The sequence below is a fragment of the Nematolebias whitei genome, chromosome 9 (assembly GCF_014905685.2).
Source record: "Nematolebias whitei isolate Nwh7 chromosome 9, NemWhi1, whole genome shotgun sequence".
Classification (NCBI taxonomy): Eukaryota; Metazoa; Chordata; class Actinopteri; order Cyprinodontiformes; family Rivulidae; genus Nematolebias; species Nematolebias whitei.
The window spans coordinates 20,110,218-20,117,142 of NC_056506.1; positions in this window are offsets into that span (position 1 = coordinate 20,110,218).

Consider the following 6,925-nt stretch of genomic DNA (forward strand, 5'->3'; position numbering starts at 1 on the left):
TAACAGAAGACGTTTCGCTCCTCATCCGAGGAGCTTTCTCAATTCAATGAGCAGTGAGTGAGAGATTCACTGCTCATTGAATTGAGAAAGCTCCTCGGATGAGGAGCGAAACGTCTTCTGTTACAAATAAAGTCCAGTTGTTTTTGTATTGAACGCTTTTTGAATCCCTTTGCGCGCTGCGCAGCACTGAAAACTTTAGTCCGCGCCCACCGGCTGTGTGGGCCCCACCCCCGGTCTGTATAAATTACGGTGAGACCGGGCAATCGGCTCCCAAATAGCTTTTTTTTTCTTCAGCCATTTAGGAACCAGTGAGGCCCAGAGCTTAAAGGGCTGCGCCTATACTCAGAATCTGGGGTTACAGTACATAACCAACGTTCTATTTTGTACAGGCTTCGCCCTGTAAGGCTATCGCTAATGGGTTAAAGGCGAAGCAGGATGTAGTCTATGCCTCACTGGGTCCATTCAGACACAAACATGAAGCATCTGGTTGCACAAAAAACATTTGATCACTCAGCCTTCTATGTGCGTAATTACGTGCTCCATGCGCAGCAGCGCACCAGAGAAAATTGATCTCTGGTGAGGAAAAAGGCTGAGATAACAGACCTGCTGCTGTGAATAGGAACAACGGAGGATACGAATTGTAACAGTATAACGATGAACAGAGCAGGCCAACAGCTCCTCAGGATGAACCGATTAATAACGATAAAATCAGCAGTCATGAACTTGTGACTGATAATAAATATCTCACACTGCGACTGCATGCAGGCAGGTGTGCGCTCAAAAGTGAAGCCCCTTGAAACAAATAATAATCATTCTGTCAGAACCCTGAGAACAGAATGGGTCATGAAGAAAGTAGAAACATCACATAGATAAAAACGAATAAATGAACACAGCGATGACAAGGCAGCCGCCATACAAATATCCTCCACTGTCATCCCTCCATGCAGAATCATGGAGGATGAAAATCTTCTGGTGGAATGTGCTCTGAGATTCTCTGGAGGGTCCAGCCCAGATGAACTGTAAGCTTCAGAAATAGCCTCACACAACCAGTGTGAGAGGCGCTGGGTGGATAGAGGGCGTCCTGAAGAGCTGTCCCAGTAATGCACGAACAGACGCTGAGAACAGCGCAGTGCGGCCGTGTGCACCACGTAACATGAAAGCGCACGCACAGGACAGAGGAGGTGAGATGTTGCTTCCTCCTCAGAATTATGAGGAGGAGGATAAAAACCCATCCAAGGTTATCACTCTCGATCTGAATGTGCTTGTGATACTTTTAGGAGCAAAAGCAGGGTCAGGACGCAGTACAGCTGAACTGCCGTCAGCTTGAATTCTGAGACATGAGGGAGCAACAGAGAGAGCAGATAATCACTCACTCTCTTTGCCAACGTCAGAACTAACAGCAGAGCTGTTTAAATGATGAAAATTTAAGTAAAACCTGATCTAAAGGCTCAGAAGGAGCTTTGATCAGAGCGTGCAGGAACATCGTTATGTCCCACTGTGGAGCTAGTGGACGTGACACAAGTCTGTGTCTTCGTACACCTTTCAGAAAATGCTTCATCAGCGGGTGGTTAAAAACTGTTCTGTCACCGAAACCCTCATGACAGGAAGAAATAGCTGCAGCATAAATTTTAATTGTGCTAAACACTAAATTTCTGTCCATCAGTTGCTGTAGAAATGTCAGCACGCCACCTAGTGGACATGAGATGGCCTCCACGCCTTTCTCTGCGCACCAGCGCTGAAAAACTGTCCACTTTGATGTGACAGTGCTGTGGTGGAAGCGGCTCGTGCGCCCTGGATCGTACCCACCACATCCTGTGGGAGGCCCATCTTTCAGTGTTGCCAGATAGAGTCAAGGTTTTCTAGACCAAAACTCTATTAAAAACCACCACATCACACAAAAATCCACCCAATCAATATATTGTTACCGTATAGTTACTGTTTAAACATGAACGTACATCAGTACAAGCCAAGGTAATTTAACAATATGTGGCAAAACACAACAATCCAACAAAAATCCTCCCAGAGTTCCCAACAAAATCAGAATGAAAACCGCCCAATTGGCAGTAAACCGCCCAATCTGGCCGCACTGCCATCTTTTCTAAACAGATCCGTTCAGCGGCCAAACCCAAAGGTACTGACCTATTTCTGGGTAACTCCTGATCACTCCTCCTGCCTGGAGGAGAGCGTCCCCCCTCTACGGCAGTTTCTACAGCAGACCCGATATCAGTCGCTGCAGATTCGGGAACCACGGGGCGCTTATGCGCTCAGAAGCTAAGAGGATGACTGACAGCTTTTCCTCCTGGACCCGGTTCAGGGTCCGTGATATCAGCAGGACTGGAGGGAATGCATAAAGGAGCATTTTTGGCCACAGGCTGTGAGCGAAGACATCCACCCCTAATGGTGGGTCGTCCCGTGGGCTCATTGAGAACCATAACTGACACAGGGCGTTCTCCTGTGTGGCGGACAGATCCACTGCTGCTCGGTTGAACCTGCTCCAAATCCGAGAGATCAGCTCGGGATGGAACCGTGGCGGGGACTGCCCCTCGACATGATGTCCACTCCCCTGTTCAGGATGCCGGGAATGTACACTGCTCTGATGGAGAGCAGGTTTTTGTATGCCCAACACAGCAGCTGTCTCGCGATGTGTAACAGTTGGGCTGAGTGCACGCCTCCCTGATGGTTTATGTAAGCTGGCGTCACTTTGTTGTCTGTGTGGAGCAGAACATGCTGATCCCACAGCAGGGGAGCAAAATGCTGAGTCACATTCCAGACCGTGAGACATTCTAGCACATTTATGTGAAGCGACATGTGGTCCGGCCACTATGCTCCCACTGCCTGGGACAAACAACTTCCTCTCCAGCCTGACAGAGACGTGTCTGTAAAAACTGAAACGTGTGATGTAGGCCTGCTAATGGGAACTCCCTCTGACAGAATGAGGGGGTTTCCCCAGTGATTCAGATCGGTTCTCACGGAGGGAGGCACAGAGATCATCTGCCTCTTCTGACGCACAGGATCTATGCATAGGCAAGGGGAACCATCTCTGAAGACGTCTCGTGACACAAGCCCAGCGGAACCACAACTTGAGCCGATTACATCATCCCCAGGAGTCGTATGACCGAGAGAGCTGTTACTACACTGCGAGGTTTGACACGGCGGAGCTAAGCTGACAGTACTTCGGCTCTTGGCTGTAATAAACAGGCTCTCATTGTGGTTGAGTTTAGCTCCACTCCTAGATAAACGATCATCTGGGACGGGAGAACGGAACTCTTTTCCCAGTTTATAGAAAAACCTATAGCAGGTGTAACGTTAATGTTTTGGTTTGTGCAATTGCTTCCTGTCTGGAACAAGCTAATAAAAGCAGATCATCCAGATAAAAAATAATTCTCATTCCTACCATGTGTAACGGCTGCAGAGCCATCTCCACGCATTTTGAGAACGTGCGTGGGGCGAGGGAATAACCGAACGATAGCCTGTTGTACCGATACGGAACCCCCTGGAAGGAGAAACGCAGAAATTTCCTGTTTCGGAATGATGGGAATGTGAAAATATGCGTCCTTCAGATCTATGGAGGTGAACAGACATTCTGGTGAACGTTCTCCAGCAGCTGTTTGATTGTCAGCATGTGGAATTGTCTCTCCATGATCGATTTGTTGAACAAGGACAGGTCGAGAATGGGTCTCATCCCTCCGTTTTTTTTCAGAACCAGGAAGTAATGGGAGTAAAACCCCATGTTTTCCTCTCCGTTGGGAACTCTGGAAATCACGTTTTTCATTAGGAGTTCCTGAACTTCTGACTGGAGAGACAAGCTCTGTTCTGGAGATGACAGAACCATCTCTATAATCCCTCTTAACGGTGGGGGTTGAGCTGAAAACTGCAGCGTGTAACCCCTGCTGATCAGACGGTCCATCCATCTGTCCAGGGAACATACTTGCTGCCACTCTGAGTAACACTTGGAGAGCGGGCACGCGTTTTGTGTTGTGTCATGTTTCTCATGGACGTCAACCAGGCTAAAAAAAAAACTACAGCCGTCACCCGCTCCGGATTCTTCGGGGGGGACCCAAGGGGGGCTCCGACAGAAAGGGCTGTATGTGCGCCTTTGTGCTGAGCCCAGGCTGCAGTCTCATGTTAGAGCTGAGGTGAGCCGGCGCGCACTGAGGCGTGAGCACTTTTTGAGTGAGACGCCGTTTCGGTGGAGGCTGCAGCTGTCGTGGAGAAACACGTTTACGCCCGTTGCGCGGTGAGTGGGCAGAAACAGCAGAAAATAGCATGGGCTCTGGCTGAGAGCGAGGAATTTTACCGGACTTGGTCTGCTGAAAAAAAAACATAATTTTTAGCTGACATGGCAGACGAGTGTTTTGTGAGATTTACCGAGCTGCGGTGCCTTTCAAACACTGTTTAGAGGTTACCGGCTCGTTCTGTGTGGGGAATGTGTTAAGAGAAGCAGCTGTGAGATCAGTTGATCTGACAGTCAGGCTGGACTCAGATGAAACTTTACTCTCAGAGATGTTTCCATTTTATTTCAAAACATACATCATCAAAAAACACGCACATTCCCCTCAAGGAGCTGTTTCCTGGTGGAGGGGGCTGGCGGAGGAGTAGAGCGTGAAGTCACTGCCGCAGCTGTGGAAGGCCTCTGCTGCTGTTGCTGGCCACGGCGGTCCCTCCAGTGGCCGAAGGAGCAGGAGGAGGACTGTGACGTCACCAGATGGTGTACTGTCTCTGAGACCTCCTCGGACCTCTGCGATTTCTCAAGCATGGTCCTGAAGTTGGCCCCGAACAGCACCTCTGGGGTGATGGGGCCCTCCAGCAGGTCTCTCTGCAGCCTCTCGGACAAGGATGTGAGAGCGGTGTGGTCACCGACATGGGAAGACCCAGGGTGGCTGAGCATCCGCTCGGCCCCCTTCTTCCGTCACTATGCTTTCCAGGAGGGAGGGGGCAGCAGAGCTGCTGCTAGCATCACCTTTTTCGACAGAATCATCCGATTCACTGCGCAGAAAAAAATGTTAGAAAAGGCGATGGCGTCGTCCAGCGAGTAGCGGACCCTCATGGAAAAAACACTCCTCGGCACTTACCTTGAACAAGGCTGCTCATCTCTGCTTCTCCTCGGGAGGGAGGAGCTCACAGGGACGGCAGGAGGTGGCGAGGTCAGCGTGTCGGGGACCAGGCATCCTTCGCAGATGTTGCTGGACGTGTTTTCTTCATTTTTCTGACAGTTCTAGCTAGCTAGCTGAAGAAAAAAATGGGAGCTGATTGCCTGGTAATTTATACGGACCGGGGGTGGGGCCCACACAGCCAGTGGGCACAGACTAAAATTTTCAGTGCTACAGTGCGCGCAAAGGGATAAACCCACTAGCGATAGCCTTAAAGGGCGAAGCCTATACAAAAGAGAACTGCTTGAAGTCCTATTCACACGGGATTAGTTTTACCTAAGGACCAGTATATTCTCCCCAACGTCTGCTTTTTACGTGGCGCATTCGCACGGGATAACCAAAGTCTGAGATTTAGCTGAAATTTACAGACATCTTCCAGTTATGATGTTAACACGCTGCACTGTCACGACTGAGCAGGTCCATATAATGTGTTTTATGTGTGGTCCTGGATGTTTTCAGCCTTTGATGTGGTTTTACGAATCAGCACAAAGAAAACTAAAGAATGCTCTATATAAAATAGTGTTAATCTACTTGCTGAGGAGAAGGCAGGTCTGACCGGCCAGTTTAAGAGGTCATGGTGACTGAATTTAGGTCCACGCCCAGAAAGGTGATGAGCTGAGAGGGGATCGTCAAGCTTTTCTCCTAGTTTATTGTGAAACCCAGATGAGGCAAGTGTGACACCAGAGTAGTTGTCTGGGTCTCTGCTTCCTCTCTGGACTGGGTCCGGAGAAGCCGGTCGTCCAGATAAAAGAGAACTCTCATCCCCGCCATGCGCAGTGGTTGCAGTACTGTTTCCACTCACTTTGAGAATGTGCACTGGGCGAGTAGCTGAAGGGAATCAGGTTGTATTGGTACTGAACCCGCAGGACGGGTATCCTTACTGCAGGTTCATAGCCTGGATGTGTGAAGTTCGAGGGGGTTTGGCATCTTTTAGATGATTATCTACAGATTACCTTCCCACCAAGTGTCCGAACACTTGTCCCCAGCATCCTTTTTCACTGTCAGGAGGGAGGAGGCGGCTGAAGGAGGGGAGAGAGGAGTAAAAAAGTCTGCATGGGAAGCATGAGCTCTCACTATGGACTCATATGGTCCCTGTGTGTGATGAATGGAAAGTCAGTTTATTTTAAATGCTTGTTTAAAATGTATCTTTCTGCTCTTGTGTGAAGTCGTGTTTTATTTCAAAACCTTCACATAACAATTACACACACACACCCAAACGTCATTTCTTTTGCTGTCTTCTCTGCGTCTCCTGGGGCGAACTGGACCAGGAATACACCAGTTGCCAACCTTTGCCAGTCCCGGTTCACTGTGGGGATCGTGGAGACTGTCCTCTGGGAACAGTGATGGCTGGGGCTCCGAAGACGTAACTGCAGCCGTGGAACGTCTCCGCCACTGATGCTGAAGAGGATTGCAGCTAATCCAGGACCAACTGGAAAGGTGGGCTGAATAGTCCGTCCGGACTAACAGGGCCTTCCAAAAACGGGTTCTTCTCAATCTCATCCAGATGGGTGGGAAATTCTTTGAAACACGTTCATACGTGTAACACCTGTCGCTGACAGGAAAGATGGCAGAATGGAGGCAATGAGTCACAGCACCTTTAAGATGTATGTTTAAAGGACTGCCGTTACCCTCTGTGTACAGGGTGTGTGAGAGAAAACACAGCAGGGTCGTATGACCTGACTGTGAGAGGACTCTGCTCTTAGAATGATGTTGGAATTTTATTCAAACTTCCATTAACATTGCCATCACACACACATCCCCCAAAGAAATCACGC